This window comes from Canis lupus, chromosome 23, assembly GCF_011100685.1.
Source record: "Canis lupus familiaris isolate Mischka breed German Shepherd chromosome 23, alternate assembly UU_Cfam_GSD_1.0, whole genome shotgun sequence".
NCBI classification, from domain to species: domain Eukaryota; kingdom Metazoa; phylum Chordata; class Mammalia; order Carnivora; family Canidae; genus Canis; species Canis lupus.
In genome coordinates this window covers 5,164,534-5,187,358 of record NC_049244.1, presented here as the reverse complement: position 1 = coordinate 5,187,358, position 22,825 = coordinate 5,164,534, and positions in this window count along the sequence as shown.

The window sequence follows — 22,825 nt, the reverse complement described above, 5'->3', positions numbered from 1 at the left end:
AAACTAGACAAATCACTATATCTAAGCCAATTTTAAGTTAGTTACAGCCTAATCATTAACTCCTGCTGGTAAAGCTGTGAGGTTAAAAGGCACAGACTTGGGTCTGGCCCCGCTGACATGCCTGCTGATAGCTGTATGACTTTAGAGAACTAATTTATGTGTCCAGTCAGTTTCTGCACCGTTAGGATTTGTGGAAATGTTTCAAATTCAAAACAGTGGTTGTTAAGTGGTCATATGTCCCTTAGAAAATAAGGAAATATTAACTAAAAACTGTACCATTTGGAAACATGAATGTCCCCCTACTGCCCACAAAATTAAGTCCAAAACCATCAAGATCTGTCCACACCATGTGATACAGCCCTAACCTTGCTTTTAACTTCACTTGCTATTGTAAAAAAAATCTTCTGCTTTACTCAAACTAGTCTATTAACAGTTTATCAATCTAGTTGTCCTTTCCTAACTCCATGAGTTTACTTATAAAAACAGTAAGAGCCCAGAAATTGCACATTAGGAATTTATCCAAAGGATACAAACATAATGATTTGAACATGCACACGCATCTCAATGTTTATAGTAGCAATGTCCACAATAGCCAAAATATGGAAGGAGCTCAGTTGTTCATCAACAGCTCAGTTGTTCATCAACAGATGAATGAATAAAGAAGATGTGGAATATACACACACAAATATACATATTTACATAATGGAATATTACTGAGCCACCAAAAAGAATGAATTCTTGTCATTTGCAACAATGTGGATGGAATGAGGGGGTATCATGCTAAGCCAAATAAGTAATTCAGAGAAAGACAAATATCATATATGGAATTTAAGAAACAAGACAGATGAACATAGCGGAAGGGAAGGAAAAATAAGATGATAACAAAAAGAGAGACAAACCAAAAGATGAACATAGTGGAAGGGAAGGAAAAATAAGATGATAACAAAAAGGGAGACAAACCAAAAATAAGATGATAACAAAAAGGGAGACAAACCAAAACCAAATTATTGTTAATTCTTAACAATAAGAAACAAACTGAAGGTTGCTGGAGGGGAGGTGGTTGTGGGGATGGGGTAATGGGTGATGGGCATTAAGGAGGGCACTTGATAGAATGAGCACTGAGTGTTATATGCAACTGATGAATAACTAAATTCTATCTCTGAAGTTAATGATATACTATATGGTAATTAAATTGAATTTAAATTCAAAAAAGAATTTAAAAACAGAAGGATAAAGGCATTAAGAAAATGCTCTACAAAATCATATTGCCCAATTCATACTATTTCTGTAACCTCAAGCACTTATCTATAACAAGGTACAATAATAGTACCTACTTCATAGACTTTTAAGATTATATATTTATACATATTTAATACACATGCAAATTTCTGAGAACAGTACCTGGCACAAGCTAAGTATTTTTCAGCTTTTGCTAATATGAGTTATCTATCATTTAAAAAGCCTTCCTCTCTCCACCACTCACAGCCCCATTCTAAAACAAAGCCTCTCCATAGCTCCTATTCCAACCTTACAAATAACTCTGTCCTCTGAACTCCTGTAAAACACATAATTAGTTCCAAGTTTTTGGCATGCATCTTGCACCCACACCACTCTTGATCATTCTCTCTCTGGGTGAAACACTTTCTTTACCTGAATTCCATGACATCACCCTCTCTCCTGGCTTGGCCCCTGGCTTCCTGGCCTCTCCTTCCCTGTCTCCTTTGCTATTTCATTCCTGGGTTCTCAGTTTTTATATATTACCAGCACTCACCAATGACCTGTTCTCTACTATATTAACTTGCCCACTGGTTAAGCTTATCTTTTGGTAACAAATAGAACATGTTTATGTCAATGTCCCCCAAACTTACATCTAAACCACATTTCTTTCTCTTGAGCCTAGATTAAATGGGACATCTGAAATTTATCACATCAGTAGCAAAATTCATAATTTCACTCCTATATCTTCTTCCCTCACAACTTTCCCTGGCTTAGTAAATGGCAACTCTGTATTTCCATGCCTCCAAACCTTTGAGTCATTCTCAATTCTTCCGTTTATCTCACACCCTATAGCAAATCCATCAATAAATACTATTTCTCTATCTTTAAAATATATCCAAAATCTGGCCTCTTCTCTTGCTATCATCTTAGTACTAGACACTAGCATTTCTTGCCTGGATTACTGCATTAGTTTTTTATCTGGTCTCTCAGCTTATCTACAACCCCTACCATTTTTTCTTCAAAAGGACCCGGAGTGTTCTTTCTCAAGTTCAAGCCAGATCTTGTCTCTTTTCTGCTGAACTTTCTCCCTTGCCCCCATATACTTTCCAGAGCATTCAGAATAATGGCTAAGCTCCTACTGATGCTACCAGGCTCTGCTTGATGTGCAGCTTTTCCTCCATACATTCATCTCCTATTTTTCTCTCCCCTCTAGCCACACCCACTTCCTTGCTGGTCCTTGGCTCCTGGAATGAAGCACAGTCTACCTTCATTGTCCCTTCACTTGTTTCCTCTGCCCAAAATACCTTTTCTCTCATAGCCACATCACTTTCTCTCTGTTTTTCTTCTGATTTCTCAAATGTCTTTCAAAGAAGTCTTCCTTGACCACATGATATAGAATAATCCTCCCAATCCCATCCTGAGTATTCTGCATTCTCCTTTCACTTCTTTATTCCTCTTGATATCACTTATTGGTTTCTATCATTTTACTATGCATTTTACTTTTTTATTTGTTTACAGTCAGATTTCCATCATTAGAAATTGGGCAGCAACTGTCTCTTTTAGGTTCAGTATTGATCCGCACCTTAGAATTTAGGTGCTTAATTTTTAAATATAATATTTGCTGAGTGGATGAATAAATATAAAATACTATGTCTATATCATAAAAAAATTCTAGTTAAGTTGCAAGAGCCCTGAGAAATGGAGAGTTATCTCTTTCCCCACATTTACAGTTCTTGGCCTAGAGTAGAAGTTTAATAAATGTTGGCTTTGGAGGTTAGAATCAGCAACTGATAAAGTCGCCCTGAGCTAAGCTAAACAATTTTTCTAAATGGCTTGGTTCAGTAGTAGGGACTTGCAGTGAGGCAAATGGATTATGCTTTCCACTGTGTATTTGCTTTGACAGTATATGGCAACATGGAACAGTGTTTATTTTTCTTAATTAACATAAGCAAGAGATACTACTTGAATGACAATAGTGAGTGTCAGAGTGCCAGGCAGCTTTCTATTTGGCTGAATTGTTTTTATCAGTTTTGAGAATTATTCTTATTCTTGCTTTAATCAACTGGCTCTCCAGCAGCTCTCTCAGGAAAAAGTGAGAGCACGAAGGAAACAAACAATTTCTTATTTTGGGGAAACAACACTGACCACTTGGTCAACCTGGACAATCCTCCAAATGAAATCACTCACAACAATGATTTGCTTTGAACCTGCAACTGTTATGCTTTCAGGAACAATCCATGGCGGAAGATGACACACTATAGCACATTTCCATTGGGGCAGCCCCCAGGCTTCCAAAGGAGGAACTAGGATGTTTATTCCACTAGTCAGCTTTTTTAACTGGCTAATATGAAAAATCACTTTTCCCAAACCAGAGATAGCTTTTCAGTTGCAATGTTACTGTTCTCTCTCCTGAGAGAAGGAACTAGATTGTCAAACTATCTAAGCATCAGAAGACCTTGTTCCTAGATCATAAAGAAAAAAAAATGTATTAGGAATCTGTGCTCTGGCATTAGGTTGCAATAAAATAACCCTAATTAGGGTTATAAAAATCTCTTATGATGCTTTGGAAGAAAAGTATTTGGTCTAATAGTACGTTTCCCAAAGGGTCAACCCCAGTGTTTTCATTTAGACTCTGAAATCGAAATTACTTGCTTTTAATGTTGATGGAAAAACAAAAGTGTGCTGTAGTGAAAATACCTCTGTGCTGGCAGTCAAAAAATCTGACAGTAGTTCTAGCACTAGCACTAAATAAGCCACATCTCTGAAGGAGGAAGAAGGCCAGCTTTGGATTTATGTGGACATGGGTTTAATCTCAATTCTATAAACTTGAGAAATAGAATCAGGCCTCTCTCCTCAAAACATACTTGAGATTCTTCTTGCAGAGCCTTAAATATTTTGCAATATATCCTAATCTGCCTGTGAGCTGATCTCTGTAGCCATAGGTCAGCCACCTCTCCTAAATGGGATTGTAAACCATCTGCAAAGATTTTATCATATTCATCTTTGTATCACCCCTACTGAGCTGAATAGAGAATGTAGCAGAGAATAGATGCTCATTAACTAGTTGCCATTTTTTCATGTGCAGTTGGTGCAATGCTCAGTTTATTTCCGTAAGTGTTTTTCACTGTAACCCTGAAATGTGGGCATTGCCATTCCCTTTCTACAGATGGGGAGGGTTAATGTTTCTTGCTTAAAGCCTGACAACTAATAAATGGACTTATGAGTAGAATTCACACTCAAGTCCTTTGCCTCCAAATCTAATCTTCTCATGGTAGCAGAGACCTGTGGGCAGGCTGAAACTCAGGGTTTGAGAAGGGCTGAACCTTCCAGAGGACAATTCCAGCCCTATGTTCAGGTCCCCATGTGGCACCTGACCCTACCACCTCCTGTGGCGTCAATAAGCCCTGGAAGCTGAGTGCTTCCTCCACTGTTGGTTCTGCTTGCACAATTGCACTGCATGGGTTTCAGGCTAAGAGCCTGAGCCATGGGCTTGAAAATGTGGCAGTAGGCCAAGGGACATGATCTCTCTTCCTGTCTGGATGGATAAACAAGATTTCAGCTGTCACACATACTGTGTTGACTAGGACAGACTTTTTGTTATTGTTTCAAGAGCATATGAGGGATTTTTATCTCCGGGATCATTTTCATATACTCATCAAACTCTTCTTCTTTCAGGTTTTTGGCCAGTTGCAGGAAGACTGTATCTGATTTGCCAGCTAGCTGAGGCTGAGTATGGTCACTTCATCATGTGTGGGCTAACATCTCCCTGCATGTGTGTTGGGTTCTCACAAATTTGTCTGCATCTACCCACTAACGAGCCCTATCCTCTGAGGAGGTATTCCTGGAGTGATTCCAGGCCTTTCCCCTCATATTTGGTCCATCCAGAAGACTTCTCATATGTCCCCCAAACTCTTTAGCTACCTTGGGACAAAGGCTTCTTAGACTGAGGATCTAGGCCTAAATGTGAGAAGGAGGAGCAGCTACAGGTTCAGACCTTCCATCCTGTGGGTCAGGGATGCTCCTTAGAGCCAGGTTTATGGTATCCTTTTCTCTAGGGGCTTCCTCCACTACTGTATACAGCAGACCCAGGTACTCAGGTCTCAGCTCAGACTAAAAGACAAGGTTCCCTCCTCTTGCATGTGTACGTGCCCCCCAGCCCCTGCATGTGCTGTGCATATATGTCTTCTGGTATGTGTGGACTCTCTCAGGGCATAATGGTACTCAAGGGAATGTACAAGCTGCTATCCGGAGCTGGGGTTCCAAAGCTCCCTGCTCTGAAATCCGTAGGCCTAGTTCTCTCTCAGTAGCATTTTCATCTAGCTCAATACATTACATCTCCCCATAGTTCACACCTCCTCAGGCCTGGAAGTTCCTCCACGGGGTGTTACCAAGACAACAACCTGACATCTTAGAAGTTTTATAGCCATCCCCATGATGAGATAGCATCCTTGTTTGTTTGTATGACTAGCTTGTATGATAGCACAGAATTTAGCAAAGAAGCTTAATGTTCATGAGGATGGCCTGGAGCTAGCCCTCCTCTTCAGTCCTGTTTGGGAGATGCTGGATTCCCATGATAATCTCAGTGTCCTTCTATCACTACACTGCGCTGTGTGACAGACTTTTGGAGACACCAATTCCAGACAGATCTAACGTAATAGCTGTTGACCCTCAGGCATTCCTGCTACTCTCAGACAGTGTGAGATGGGTGATGGATGGGAGTGTGGTGCCCCTAGTAGGTAGAAGTGCAGAGACATTGCCATCCTCAGAAGTAGGAGCTCAGGTATAGAACATTTCCTTGCCTTGCACCCTCTAGCTGAAGCAAGCTAGGGCATTTATGCCACATTCAATAAAAATTAGAGCCAACCTCATGATACATTGTGATATATCAACAACACAAAGCAATGTAAACCATCATGGAAGCCCCAGTGAAGGAGAAATCAGATCCAGTCAGATCCATGCAGGACTCCCAGAGGCAGGACAAGTAGAGAGCATTTTCCAAGAGAACGACATTAAGATGCAGTCCTAAAGCATAAGCAGTGTTCAGGAGGAGAAACACATTTTAAGCTTAGAGAATGGCTGTTTACAAGCTCTTGCTATATCACTTTGGGAGACCCCACTTACCTTGTTAGAGATTGTGTTTCCCCATTTGGCTCACATAACAAGGTCACTCCTTATCCTTCTGGCTTAGTTGGTTCCCTAGAGTAGAGATTCTCACCAAATAATTTATTAAAGGGGTAAACTTAGGTGAAATATGTAAAGAAGCAAAGGGAGCATAATGGGACAGGGGAAGAGGGTGAGCAAAAATGTGGCCTCGACAGAAGAGGAAGTCCAGCCTGATCCCATGGGGAGTTGTGCAGCGTGCATTGTGCCACAGTGACATTCTCATATTGCAGTAATGGGGCTGGCATTTTTTACTCTATGTCAATCAATCACTGATTTTGACTCAAAGAAGAAGTAGCCTGTCAAGTAAGTGGCTCCTTTTGGGCCAAGGGCAATTCTTCAGAGAAAGGAGGGCAATTCTTCTAATTCTGTGGAATGCAAACAGGAAGTACTATTGGAAGCTGGGAATGAGTATACCTGCTGGTGAAGGAGATCTGGGTTGGGGCACCGATGGTTTCCATGACAAGTTTCTACCTTCTGAGATACAGAAAAGGATGGGACGTCCTCGGCTGCCCCATTAAATCAGCCAGACTCATCTATACCACTGCATCTGCCCCCCTAGAAAAGGAGGAAAAACATGAGCTCAATTTGAAACAACAGTCAACACTTGCTTTTTGGAAGCTTACTCTCTCTCTCTCTCTCTCTCTCTCTCTCTTTTTTTTTTTCTTTCTCCTGCTCCTGTCAATGCTTTGCCTTTTTGATCATAAGACTGGTTCTCATTTCTGAATCAAATCTAAGTTTTTTCCTCCAGGCTACAAGTGAACTGATTCCTTAAGCTTCCCACACCCCATGGGTAGAGACTGGCAGCATTAACCTCAGGACCTCAAAATTTCAGCCCCTGTCCTGGCCACTAATCAAGAGTGCCCTCTATGGTCTCTCTCAGGCAGAAGTGACAGAACTGATTACACATCTGAAAGGCCACATGAAGAATTTCTTATAACATCATTTGCCGTCATGCCTGTAAATTAGTATTTTACAGTCTTTTATTTCACGGGCGCCAACCTGAAAGTATTGTTTTTACATTAAGAAGAAAAAAACTATTTTTAGCTTGCTGGGGGAACAAGATGATATATGCTGCAGTTGTCAACTGTCTTTTAAAATGTATGTAGCACACTGGAACTCATAAATATTTAAAAGGACTAAATAATTATCTAAAGCTCCCAGTCTGCTTTTTAAAATTATCATTTCCATAGGGAGCAAGGGAGCATTTGTTCTTTGTCAACTGTCCAGACAGAATTATCATATTTGAAAACTTGGCTCTCCTGTTTATTGCTGTTTTTGTCATTTTTGACTCACTATCTAGTTCCTCTTTTAGATCTCCCCGCTGGTTTCAATGCCACAAATTTGGCATGTGTGCCAAAATACCTCTATCACAGGCTCTTCCACATAGAGGGTCTGAACATCTGGGAGTCTGCTAGTACAAGGTCATAAACAGGGGTCAAAGGAAAGACACTGAATACATGCTGTCTCTTCCTGAGTTGTCAGGGAGTTTTCTGAGCAAAGAAATGTGATAATGCCTCAGCTATCTGATACATTCTTAGAACATGTCTATAGTATAATAAATCTTTCTGGATGGAAAAGAATACTAATATAGTGAAATGGAAATTGTAATTCTGTCTTGGCGACTTGCTGCATAACTTTAATGTACTTTTTATAAAGTAAAACTCATAATAGTTTTCTTGCAGGTTTATTGTGAGAATTAAGTGATCATTTTAAGAATTTAGATAAAATGCAGAGCTCAGTACTAGCCACCTATTAAAAACTCAATAATTGACAATGACTATAATTTTTATCTTATTATTATCCACTCTTTGAAGTAACATGACACTTTAAATTATCCCAGGAAAAAGATTTTTAAATATATTTTATGTAGTGTTACCCTCTTTGATATGATGAATATTTTTAACATTTTTACATTTCCTTGATGTCAACATTATTAATATTAATGATAATTTAGTTCTAGGACTTGGATGATCAGGTTTGCTGAAACATGTAGAGAAGATTTCCCTACACTAACTATTGTTGGGCTGCAATGCATACTGTTTGGGTCTGTATCTGTTTTTCCTGTCTTTTCTACTTCCATGTTATTTCTCAGGGAAGGCATGTGCTTGCTAGTAGCAAATGCTCCTCTTGAATTTCTGCTTCCAAGTTGACGTGCATTTATAAAAAAGATCACCAAGCTTGGCAGAATTGCAAATATTCAGGGTTTTGTTCCTGGGACTATATAGACAATACATCAGGAAAGTCTCACCAATAATAACACCTAGAAAACATTGGATGAAAAATAATAAACATGATTTTAATGTATAGCAGGGCTATAAAGAATGTAAGGGAAATATTGAGGGTGCAAAATAAAGAAGAATTTGAAAACCAGACACAAGTAGGTGCTGAGATTTCTGCCACTTTGGGTGTAACTGAAATCTCAGTAATGGAGTTAGTTTTAACAACCATATATGGTTAGGAGAAATGGATGTGGGGAGATACCAGGATCCTCATATAAACATGTGATCTGAAAATGCTTCATCAGTAGTAAGAAGATAGACTTGATTTTTTAATGGCACCTCAGAGATAAAGGACAAGAGGAGAAACGTCTATTTTGCTCTGAATTCTGAATAAAGGAAAAGAAAAGATCCCCTAAGATTTTATAAACATAATTCTCTATTAGGGTTAATTTTGAAATTTGCAAAGTCTGCCTGTTCCAAAAAACCCCAGGTTAATAAATTTAGACAAAAGGTGGTCCCAGGCTGATAAACTCAGGAGCGTCAGGCAGAGGCATTATTCTTAGGGATTCCTTAGAAAGCAGAGCCTGTGGCAAAGGACTTATCGGCCACCATTTTTTTAGGGTGACTGACTCCAAGCAGAGTCAAGCTAGAAGAGCCACTGAAATGAGGAACTCTAATGGTAGGCTGCTGATGGGTGTGACTATTTACTTGACCCTATACAAACCATATAACTACATCTCATTGATATTTTCAAAAGGAGAAAGGGGGACAACTCTATTTTCCTGGCTTTGATATTTCATTCATCAAATATTTGCCCTATAGGCATTAACATCCCCAATGTCCGAGTGTTTGCAAAGCCCGGTCTTTGAGGTTCCAAATTCTGACATCAAAAGGGAAGCCCTGGGCAAGAGGCAAAACATAGGTGGTATGAGACATATGACTAGGTAATATGGGGTTGTGTCTTCATGAAAAGTCTAAGCCCAAGGAGAGCTGGTGACCATAGTAGCAGTGGGAACAAGAGGCAATATAGCTGAGAGGCTCTGAAGTGGAGTATAAGTAGTATCTTATATGCCATACTGCATATGATTACCACAAATAAAATTCCTTTAACAATGTGCTTGCAACATTAAATTGTCAAACACACAAAGAAGCAAAACATCATGAACGATGCAAATAAATCAACATAAAACCCAAGAAAATTTATATGTCAAATAATCAGATACATTGTTTAAAAACATATTTAAAATATCACTATATTTAGTGAAGAGAAGAGAAAGAATCCTAAAAGCAGACTTCTAAACAATTTAGGTATATACTACCCTCTCCAATTTCATGTACACCTTCTATCCTTAATTGTGGGTCGGGCTTGGTGAACTTGCTTCACAAATGCACACAGTGGAAGAGGGTGGAAAAGTAACTTCACAGTTAGAAATATAGAAAATACCACCTTGGTCATTTTGACCAAGGTTAACATCATGAGCAAGAAGTCACATCATTAGCATGTACCCTTGATATGATAAGAAGAGAATGAATCTTTACTTCTGTTATCAAAAACATAATTCCAGTCCAACTTTGAGAAAACCATCAGACAAACCCAAAATAAGAGGGGAATTCTAAAAAACCCCACCACCTAACTAGTACTCCTTAAAACTGTCATGGTCATCAAGAACTGTCAGTCTGGAAGAACTCAAGGAAACATAATGACTAAATATAATGTGGTATCCTGAATGGGATCTGAAACAGTAGGACATTGGGTAAAAGGAAAAAAAAAAAAAAAAAACCTATGAAATCCAAATGAAATGTGGAGTTTACTTAACAATAATATACCAATGTTTTTCTTTAGTTGTGACAAACATGACATAAGTGAGAAAACATCATAAAACATGACATTGGTAGAGTCTTCAGAATATTGTTGCTTTAGCAGTGGGGTCAAGTTAGCTCTAAGATAAACACTAGACTCATCATAACAAAGTTTGAAATAAGACTGGAAATGAATTTACTGACCCTAAGTGACCACAAAATTGAACAAAGTTGAACAGCATTTAGAAGAACACAACAAATTCCAGCATCCAACATATATAAAATTCAGTTTCCAAAACCCAATCAAAAATCACCAGGCACAAAAAATCCCTGCAATATATACCCATAACAAGGGGAGGGGGAATCAATCACTAGAAATAAACCCAGAAATCACAGAGATTATAGAATTAGAATACAAGTATTTATAAGGCTATTATAAATGAACATGATATACTAAAGAGGATAAAGAAAAGCACAAAAATAGTGAGTAAAGATTAGATTAAATGAACTCATTCCCGGTAAAGTGCAACTTATTAAAAATAATACAAACATTAAAGAACAGTGCAATAGTCTTATGAGTATTAAAGAAAATCAATCTGTGATTTGAAAAAAAAATTACTTCCCACAAAGTATACCTGGCACAGGTATATTTCTTTATTATAGTATTACAAATATATAAGGAAAAAAAATCATCTTATGAATACTCTTTCAGTTAAGAGACATATAGGAAATATTTCCCAAAAATTTGTATGAGGTCTGCATGAACTTGATATCAAAGCCTAACAAAAGAGGGGTGCACCTGAGTGGCTCAATCAGTTAAGCATCAGACTCTTGATTTTAGCTCAGGATATGATCTCAGGGTTGTGAGACAAAACTGGAGTTGGGCTCTGAAGTTGGCATAATAAAGTCTGCTTAAGATTCTTCTCCTCCAAAACTGAGTAGGGAAACTTAGAGAGGGAGACAAACCATGAGAGACTCCCAACTCTGGAAAACAAACAAAGGATTTTGGAAAACAAGGAGGGTAGGGGGATGGGGTAACTGGGTGACAGGCACTAATTGAGGGCACTTGATGGGATGAACATTGGGTGTTATACTATATGTTGGCAAATTGAACTTAAATAAAAAATTTAAAAAATATTCTCCCCCTCCCTCTCCTTTTGCCCCACCCTTCCCACCCTCCTTCTCCCTCCCCCTCTAAAATAAATAAATATATAAAAGCCTCACAAAGGCATTAAGAGATAGAAACATTCTGTTTTATACACAAATAATACTGAAAATATGCTAATGATGGCAAATATATATATAATTTATATCTATGTTCATATCTATATCTATGGACATATCATGACCAAATTTAAGACATTGCAGGAATGAAAGTTTGGTTTAACAACTGAAAATATATCAATGTAATTTTCCATATTAATAAAATTACTGAAAAATATTATATGCATACTCAAGAAACAAAAAATTCTATTTATGATGGAAAAGTCTTAGAAGCTATAAGAAGAAAATTGGTAAAGCATATTTCTAAAATAATAATCATTAAGAGAAATGATGCAATGGTCACTTGCAGAAAACATTTTTTTAATATCAGAGAAAAAAAGGCATTTATGCCCACCCCTCTATACCATTTTTATTCAACATTCTATGGGATGAAAAAAGAGCCAAGATATGCTGGAAGAAGAGCAAGTGGAACAAAGAAAAAAGTAGAAGGACTTTCTTTACCAATTTCCAAGAATTATTATATAACTACAGTAATGAAGACATTGTGTTATTAGCACCAGCTAGAAAAACAGACTCTGTGGATTAAATGACTGTGCAGAAACAGACTTACAGATATATGACCACTTAATTTTGACAATGGCAATACTCAGGAACAATGAAGGAAAAGATAGTTTTTAATAAATGGTGCTTGGAAAATTGAATATCCATGTGGATAGAAAAAGTCCTGCTCCCTGTTTCACAACCTAGCAATAATACATTTCAAGTGGATTTTAACTATAAATGTAAAAAGCAAGAAGCAAATTTAGGAGACTATAATACAGAAGAATACATTTATAACATTATATGAGAACCGAGCTTTAAATGAAACTAGGAAAATATCAACCCTCAGGAAAAATAGGGCAACTAAATTGTCAACTTTTGTTTATCTTGAGATTCCAGTAAAAAAATAAAAATAAAAAGTAAGCCACACTAACAACGTCAAAGCCAAACTTTGTAGTAAGCTACTAGATCTATGTGACCACGCCCTGCACATAACTCATGGTGAGCTGTGAACTAATGGTCCAGATTGACAGGCTTGATGGATCACCCCAGGAGGGGAAGAGGATGCAATGCCTTTTATATTATGTTTATACTGAAATGAACTGAAAAATTATAACCCCTCAAAAAAAAAAAAAAAGGAAGAAAGAAAGAAAGGAAGTAAAAGAAACAGAAAAAAGTAAGCCACAAAATGGGAAAAGATGTTCAATATACATAAACAAGGAAAGACTCCTATCAAGATATATAAACAATACTTTTGATTCAATAGGAAATTTAATTTAAAATTAATTAAAAACCAGACAATCTAATAAAAACTGCAAGAAATTATAAAAAGTGCTCCACAAAATGGACAATTATATGAAATTACATTAGTATCACTAAAATGAAAAAAAAATCAATAGTGAAATATCACTTCACATTCACTGAAATGTTTAAAAATTTAAAAATTTTTATAATTTAAGTTTAGTGAGAATGTCAAACAATGAAATCCTTTTCAATACTAACAATTTGCCTCAGACATATGTTTTCTACCATATTGGCATTTTCAACTAAATTTGAACCTAACATATAATTTTTCAATATCTAGCAAGAATTCACTAGTGTGCAAAAGAATATATATGCACAAGAATATTTATAGCATTATTAATCATAATAGCCACAAACTAGTAACTGCACAAATATCCACACATTCCAAATGATGCCAGTGGAACACAATACAATAATAAAGATGTTGAACCACCCCTCCATGTTAAAAGACAAATAAATTTGGGGCACCTGGGTGGTTCAGTTGGTTAAGTGACCAACTAGTGATTTTTGGCTCAGGTCATGGTCTTGAATAAGGGACAAGTGGGGCTATGTAGGGAGACATAGGTAGGGCACTACATGGTTAGGCTCATAGAAATCCCAGATGTGGAAATGCTGAGACTTCTAAAACCAGAGAGAAGGGAACATAGCAAGACCACCTTGTTTGTCTTAAATATTAGAGGGAGATAATTTCATGATAGTTACAGATTGACCACTGAAAGTTACCAAGTTCCCTGGTAAATATTCTGTAAAAGACAGACCATAAAAGCCCACAGCGGCAACCCACTCGGGACCCCTCTCTTGAGATGTTTTTTTCCCTTTCTCTTCTTACTTTTCACACTATCTCCCTCTAATCCTCCCCCCACATATGGGCACACCCTCTCTCTCTCTCTCAAAACTTTTTTAAAGATTTTATTTATTTGAGAGAGCACCCAAGCAGTGGGGGATAGGAAAGGGGCAGAGGGAGATAATCTCAATTAGACCCCCCACTCAGCATGGAGCCCCTGTGGGGTTTGATCACACAATCCATGAGATTATGACCAGAGCCTAAAGCAGATTCTTAATCCACTGAGCCACCCAGCGGTCCTAAATAAATAAATCTTAAAAAAGACAAGTGCAACCATATGAGCCAAATAATGCAAACCTAAGAGATTATTACTGGATCATTCCATTATGTAAGATTTAAAAATAGAAAAACTAATACACAATGTTAGAAACCATGTTATTTATAAACCTTGGAAAGGAGAGAGAGGAATGTTTGGGAAGGAATATGAAGGAAACTTTTGGGATTCTCAATATGCTATCCATTAAACTGCTTATCTATTAAAAGTATTGAACATATATTTATGTGAAATTTTTAAAAGAAGATTTGATATAGTTTAGAATAAAGAAAAATCAGGAAAAATATAAATGCCCTTCAATATGTTAGTGAGGAATCAATTTATAGTGCATAGCTAATACAGAATAATATCCAGGCATTTAAAACACTGTGATACTAAGACAATTTCATTGAGGTGGAACATATAAAAAGATATAAAATATAATATGATTCCTCACCCTCCTCCCAAAAATATTTAAAATCATAACTTCTTTACAAATTACTTTTGGATGAGCAAAGGTAATTTCCTTATCCACCTCAAGTAGCCTCTGTTGGTTCAAAATCTCAGAGCTTCCTGAGTGAAATCTGAAACTGGCCTGGAGCAAGGAGGGCAGGCAGAGACCGAAGTGGTGGTGGTGGTGGGTGGGGGGACACTACAGATTGGCAGGTGGCAGGTTTAACCAGCATGGGAACTCACCAGGCTTGTCTTGGGGCTTCAAGACAAGTAGACTTTCCACCTGCTGCCAGAATCTTAAGGTTTCTATGGAGACCTTAACAGAGCTCAGTCACATACACCAGTCATCTGTAGGGTCTCAACACAATCTCACTGTCACAAGGAGGCATCCTAGCAAACAGTGGGAAAGGTGGGCGGATGGTACACTGTAAGGACAGAGGAGGGGTTGGGAGCCTCCATTCTGCTCACCAGTCAATTGGGGGTCACGTCCTCCCCATGACCTTCCCCTATGAATCAGCTCAGAAATACATTTGTCCTTGTTTCTAGTAAATTGCTTATCTCAAATTAACTAATGACCTTTCCAGCCAGAAAAGTTCCCCTTTCTTTTTTTAACCTGGAAAAACAGTCAATGTTGCAGAACAACTATAACATTCTGTAACATTCTTGTGATTTACAATACTTTAAAACCTTCTTTTGTCTGACTTTATAACCCTGGAGAAAACATGCACCTAAACAAAGGGCCTGATCTCAGCTTTACCCTAATGGTGGAGTCTTGGAATAGTATAGAAATGAAACCTGTGCTTGCAGACTGATTATCAGTATTTCCTGGCCAGATCCCATTTCATTTCAGTGGAGATCCTGGAGATTTTGCTCATATATTATTAAGGAAGAAAACAAATTGCAGAAAAATATATATAATATTTACATAAAATAAGACTATATAGATAGATATACATAGGCACTTTCAGTTATGTGAGCACAAACATGCAGTGAAATCCCTCCAGATTCTGGTTTATGCCAGTGGGCGTTACTGCTTGGAAATGAGATGGAGGAAGCTCCCTTCCTATTGCTAGGCCATTTGACGGCTACAGTGGCAGCCAGCTCTCTCCTCAGATGACTACTCCCTCCTTAGCCTTCAGGCCTACCCAATGTCAGAGAATCTGTCTGCTAGGATAAAAAGGCCAAGCCTGGACCTCAAAGAGATTCAGAAAGATGTCATGTTTGCAGAGAAGCAGACAAGAAACTTTCCACGTCATTTTCCCATTGTGTGATCACAGCCACCTCACAACTATGATTATCATGCTAAAGGAGAAATAGTGGGTCACTGCATGTCCTCACTGAAATGTACAGTATACAGAAATAAAAGTTTAAATAAAGGATGAATGTGATTTCCATGTGAACCTAATCAAAAATTATCCAATACAGATGAATAAAAGTTTAAAAATATTCAGTGGGTCATTGTTGAGAGATTTTGGAAGACAAGGCAGAAAGGCACATGTGCATGTCTGTAGGCAGCAATCAACCTGTACTTGTTAAAACTTGGGCTCAAGGCTTGAGTTCTTCTAAAGAGAAGGAAGGCAGAGAACATGGAGCAATAAGGGAAAGCATCCACATAACTGTGAACCCCTGTGTTTCCATTTCTCAGGTCACAGAGCCACATAATTAGAATCAGAACTAACTGCAAAGCAAAGGGATGGATTTAAAGAAGAAAACAAGGATCAGTGGGATGTGGGAACAAAAACTGTCATATTATTTTACCATGAATGTCCTGTCCCATATAAAGACCTGATTTTTATTTTTCATTTTTTTATTTTTTGAGGGAGAGAGAGCATGACAGTGTGAGCAGGGATGGGGATTGGAAGAGTGGGAAGACACAGAAGGAGGAAGAATCTTAAGCAGGCTCCAACCAGCACAGAACTTGTGGCAAGGCTGCATCTCAAGACCTTGACCCTGAGATTATGACCTGAGCCACAATCAAGAGTCATACGCCTGGAAGCCCTGGGTGGCTCAGTGGTTTAGCGCCTGCTTTTGGCTCAGGGCGTGATCCTGGAGTCCCGGGATCGGGTCCCACATTGGGCTCCCTGCATGGAGCCTGCTTCTCCCTCTGCCTGTGTCTCTGCGCCTCTCTCTCTCTCTCTCTCATAAATAAATAAATAAATAAATAAATAAATAGTCAGACGCTTAACCCACTGAGTCATCCAGGCACCATGAAGAATGGATCTTAAAATCAGCCCTATTTTACTTCTTAGTAAAGAGCAATGGGAAGCGTGTGTGTTTTATGTTTAAAAGTTCTGCTTAAAATAAAATAAAATAAAATAAAATAAAATAAAATAAAATAAAATAAAATAAAATAAAATAAAATAAAATAATAAAATAAATAAAATAAAAGTTCTGCTTTATTATTGCCATCCATCTGTGTTGGCTGTGTGGGCCTGGCCATTTGTTGCTGGGTCCTCTGAATCCTGGGAAACAAAGCCAGCCCAGAGCTCCCAGGGTACTTTTACTAGAGCACCTCTACTTGCCCAGGGGCCCTACTTGTCCAGAGGCTGGCAGGTGGAGTGAGTTATGGCTACACTGTTCTGAATCACTAACACTTGTGTGTGTGTGTGTGTGTGTGTATTTCAAATCGGTTTCAATGTTATATCCCTCTAAATATTACCTCTTAGCTTCAGGCTTCCCAAAGAGAATGGATCAAATTGCCTGTGAGGCTGCAACACTCAGGGGGTCCAGCCTGCCCATCATTCAATAATGAGAGATCTAGATGATTCATGAGATTGCCAAGATCTGTCTTGGGCTGTAGAGAGAAGAGAAGTAGAAAGCCAAACTCTCCAGTCTATTCTCTAAGAATTCTGTCATTTTTTCCCCACCACTTGAAAACAAGTTTGTAAAAAAAAAAAAAAAAAAAAAAAAAAAATGTAAATACCTTTAACAAGGTTTAAGAGCATGACACGTTGATTATAGAAAATAAGAAAATAAAAATTTCTATAAGACAATAAACATAGTCTAAAAACACCCAGATAGAACCACTGTCCATGCGTTAATATATTTCTTTACAATCTTTCATCTATTTAATCTCTCTGTATGTGTTTATAATACATATCTATATATAATCTATGTTACTATTATTCATCTAAGATATAAGCTAAGATTGTTTAGAGAGCTCAGCCTTCTTTTCTTCTCCTTGCCATCTCATATACATGTGTGTGCACTTCTGACTTATTAGTGACTCTGATTTTATCCTTGTGAATTTGTAGCTGCTGCTGCCACAATTGCCTCTTTATCACTCTCTCATAGCTGCCCAGACCTTGCTATTATTTATTTATTGAAGTTCCAAAATATTTGTCAAAATCCTTATATTTTGAAATGTAGGAAAACTTTATAATTTAAAAATAAAATCAACCCTATTTTCAAACACCCATCTTCTTGACTTTCCTATTTGGTCTCAGCTCTGGTAAAATAATTCTCAATTAAAGGTCCCATTAATCAAGGTCACATCGAGGTGTCATTCCTCTTATTTCCCACGCATTTCTGGCCCTCATGCAGGAACTTGGGGCTGTTTGTGACACCACCCCCTTGCAGAACTTGCACAAACCTTGACTAACCTTCTGATAATGATCTTTCCCTGTTTTACATTCCAAGTAATACCATCATTCACCTTATTACCCAGACTAGAAATCTGTAGGCATCCAAGACTCCTCCCTTACCTTCATCCTACCATACAATTCCAGGTCCTTTAACCCAAGTTCCAAATTACTCCTAATAAATCTCTTCCTGTTCATTCCCTTCAATGTCACCCCAGTTCAAACTCTGTTCATGTTTCTCCTGAGTTACAACAGAAGCCTCCTCCTTGGATGGCTTCTCTCTGGCCCAGCCTTCCTTTCTTGCAGCTTCCATATGGCCTCTTTCAAACACCACTTGTCTCTACACTCGTTGCGTCTGGAGCCTTATATCTCTATCATTCAAAAATCTTCAAAGCTCGCTATCTCTCAGGCTTTCTTTCAATGTCCATTCCATAGTGCCTGAGAACCACACTAAAGCAATAAAGTGTGATTGCCACACTAGCAGCAACAGCATCAACATCACCTAGGAACTGGTAAAAGATGAATATTTCCAGGTCCCAGACAAGACCCTGCTGGTGGGACCTGGAGGTTGACATTTTACAAACTTTCCTGGTAATTCTGACACCCACTGAAGTTTGTGCAAAAAGAATGCCCTATTCAAATACATATTTCACTGGTTCTTATAACTATGAAAATTTACATCTATAAAGAACATTTGGGGGTTTTCCTTTACTCAAGTGAAGGCACTAATGCTCAAAAAGGATGTATAGAGTGGCCAGAATGACCAATGGATTTAGGAAAATGCCAGACTCAGCACCCCCATCAGTGATGGTTTCTACCATTCCATGCTGCTTCCCGGGCAATCCTCCTGCCTATAGTCAAAAGAAGTACCTTTGAATCCATTGGAGATTCTTGGTCATATAGAACACCACTGAGACAACTCACTTCTGCAGACTTTATGATCATAGAACAGAAGCCCACAACAAATATCAGAAAGTCATCAAAAATGACCATTACTCTGTGATGTATTGTTTTGTGTTTTTGGAAGTTTCATTATTATCTTTATTTCTTAATTACCTTCTTTATTTTACCATAAACCACAGAGATGTTGATTGCCAGTTTGGGCAGGGCAAGATTTATGTCCTCTATGCATCAGTAATAATAGATATAATAATATAATTACTAAGAAAAACACAGATCACAAGAAAATTATACAATAGGGTATTTGTAAAGTGTGCCAGGCAATTTTATATGCTGCTTAGAGGCATCAGGATTGGTTCAACCATGCTTGAGGGAAATTTTAAGAGATGTATTATCATTTTAAACCATAAATCTATTTCTTAGAATTTTTCCGAGAAAAGTACTTCCACATATGCACATGGAGGCATAGAACAAGGAGGTTCCATGCAGGTATTCTTATAAAAACAACAGTAAGTGGGATAACTATTAAGTTAACTAAAGCACATTCATCTTAAGCAATGCACCCCCCTATTACAATTGAATGAAGTCCTTTTATATATTTTGATGGGAAAATCTCCCCAATACATACTGTTGCATTAAAAAAGAAAGCTATAGAATCCTTAAAATTTGTAAGAATTTATTTAAAACTGCCACCAAAAATGATTGCATGTCTATATTATATATCATGTGTATGTTAATACACAGCATATTATAGGGATACATATAAAAATATAAATAGTGGTTACATCCTTGGAGAGAACTAGAATCAGTTAGGAGGACTCTGTTTCTTTCTTTCTTTTTTTTTTTTTTGAACTAAAAGATTATTATTTTTTGTTGTTGTTATTGAGTTCAATTTGCCAACATATAGCATAACACCCAGTGCTCATCCCATCAAGTGCCCCCAGGAGGACTCTGTTTCAATGTAATATTTTTCTAGGTTGATGAATTCAGGTTATAATTAAGGAATTAAAATGAATTTTAAAAAGCAACTCCTTCTCCCACCCCCCTCAAAAAAAAGCTATGTTATATTAACCTTGGAGAGAGAGAGAGAGAGAGAGAGAGAGATGAAATATTCACACCCTTTTGTGTTAGACTTAGGATTGCCTCTATATATCTTATTAAGGAACTCCCCACATTCCCAGTTGAGAAGCCTATCCCTGAAGTCAAAATTTCTCCCCAGTGTATGCAAATATCTGTATATTTCTTGTTCTATTCATTTTGAAGCTGTATCGACAACTTTCTATATAGTCTCAAATGCCAGAAGATTTAGTCCTCCTTCATCAAGGTGGATGGAATCTTCATACCATGCCAGAAGTGTCCTTCTGCTCAAGGAAATTTAATCTTCATTTGAGATAACCTAAAGAAAATATAGCTACATCCACACACATTGGAAGTCCCTTTATGTTTCTTTTCAATATTATGTACCTACATCTTTTTCTCTCTTCCCTTCCATAGACCAGCCTGTCTCCTCACTTCAGAACTTCTGGGAAAAACAATAGCATAGTGCCACAAATCTGAGCTTTGGAATCCAAAATCCCAGCTCCTATAATGATCAGCTTTGTGACCCAGGGAAACCAAGTTCTCTGAGCATTATCTCCTTCAACCAGCAAATTATGAAAATGCCAGTTTAGCACACAGTAGACCCTTAACACTTTCTTTCCTCCAGATTATGTTCCTCCACCTTAGACCTCAGATCTCTGACAGATGCCCTCCTGAAACATCACTTATTAATTTTCTACCCCAAAACTCCAAAGCCTACTTGTTGTTCATAGGATAAATGATAATTCCTGTATTTTTTATTATGAGGACTAGTCTGGTAACTGACTCCAAACTTTGTTTTTCCCCCAAAACGCCTTTGGTGATCTCTGTCTTGGTTATATGAACCAATCTCTGATCAAGAGTATTCCAACCCTAACCTTTTCCTCTATTGTGTTTGACTTACCATAGTTTAATTTACATGCAGCAAAATGTACAACTCAGTGACATTTTATACATGCATACACCTATGTAACTACCACACAGTGCAAGCTGCAGAACATTTCTATCAGCCCAGAATGTTCCTTAATTCCCATTCCTGATTTATTTCCTTCACACTCAAAAATGAATCACTTTTCTGACTTTTATCCCATAGATTTGTTCTGTTTAATTTTGAATTTCATACAGATGGAACCAAACCATACATACTCTTTTGTGTCTAGATTCTTTTACCCATCATAAGGCATTTGAGATTCATCAATGTTGTTGCATGTGTTAGTAGTTTATTCCTTTTTATCACTGGATAATATCCCATTGGGCAAATATGCTACCATTTGTTTAGCCATTGTCCTCTTGATGGACTTTTGGGTTGCTTCCAATTTTTGCTGAAGCTTCATTAATTTTTGCAAACAAACCATCCCATCTGTTTTACTCTCTACTTCCTACCAGAGCCTTGCAGGTTTATTCCCCTCAAGACCTCACCCAAACCCACGTCTTTCCTGACCACAGAGAACCCCATTGCTGACTCCTTTTTTTTTCCCCCTGCTGCCCATGGTAATAGTGACTTCTGTTGTCTAGAACTATTATATATCAGAGTCACATGCTGCTTTAACTTAATTTCTCCCAAGATAGCATTCTCCACATTAGATGGAAATGTAGAACAAAGCACAGGTAGCATTGTATGTTTCCTTACATGCATCATAGCCTCTAGCACTATGCCATAGGCAATATTTGTTAAATGAAAAAAAATTAACTTCAAATAACTTTCGTCATAGCTCAATATTATAAAAATATTAACAAATTCCATAAACAACATAACTAATGGGTACCTGTTGTGAGCCAGATGCTCACACCTGAATTCCATTGCCAGCTTTACCTTTAACTAGCTAGGCTTACTTGACAAGTTACACAGCTACTCAAAGTCTCAGCTGCAGGGTCTACAAAATAATATAGGTTTTTATTGATACGAGGTTTATTTAAGGCACAGTGCTTTGCACAGTGCCAGGAACCCAAAAATGCTTAATAAATGGTGGTCATTATTATCTCATTTAATTGCTATTAATATCATTTAATTTCACTTAATTCCACAGATTTGGCAGCATTTCCACCACCATTTTCTATCCCTTATTGCCAGTATTAGCACAGCCAAGTATCTATTTGCTTGCTTTCTGCCTTTTTTCATTAACATGCAAGCTCCCTGAGGGCAAGGACTTCACTTCTTTTGTTAATCATTCTATTCTCATCCCTGGAAGAATGCCTAGTATACTGCAGATTCCCAATAAATATTTATTGAATATGTGACTGAATGAATATAATATCCATCATCTTGTGGGTGAAAGACTGAGGCTGAAAGCTTTGAGTTAACTTAGCAAGTCTTCAGGCTCAGAGGTAGACCCATATTTGCTTTCCCCACCAAGCCACCTCTCTGCCTGTCCTTGGCCAGTAGTGGAGATCCCAGTACTCAACTAAAGAGTCTACCTAGTGATTGAGAGTTCTGATTTTCAGGAAGTTCTTTCTTCTGCTGAGGTGACAACTTTCTCCCTGTGCAAAATTATAGTGTCACTGAGTTGAAAGAGACTTCAGGTAAAGATCCCATGCCTGGGCACCCAGCAGTTCCTGTTTGCCTGTGACATGTCATGCTGGAGGCAGCATTTAATTCAAATAAGAAGTGACACCCACATCCTGGTGCCTCAGCTGCCAGCAAAGGGCCAGTGACAACTTCCATTACACAGAAGGGCGAGCCAGATGTCCTAGAAAAGCTTCAGCTTCTCAAATCCCATCTACCTAATTAGATTCTCTCCACAGAGTTAGC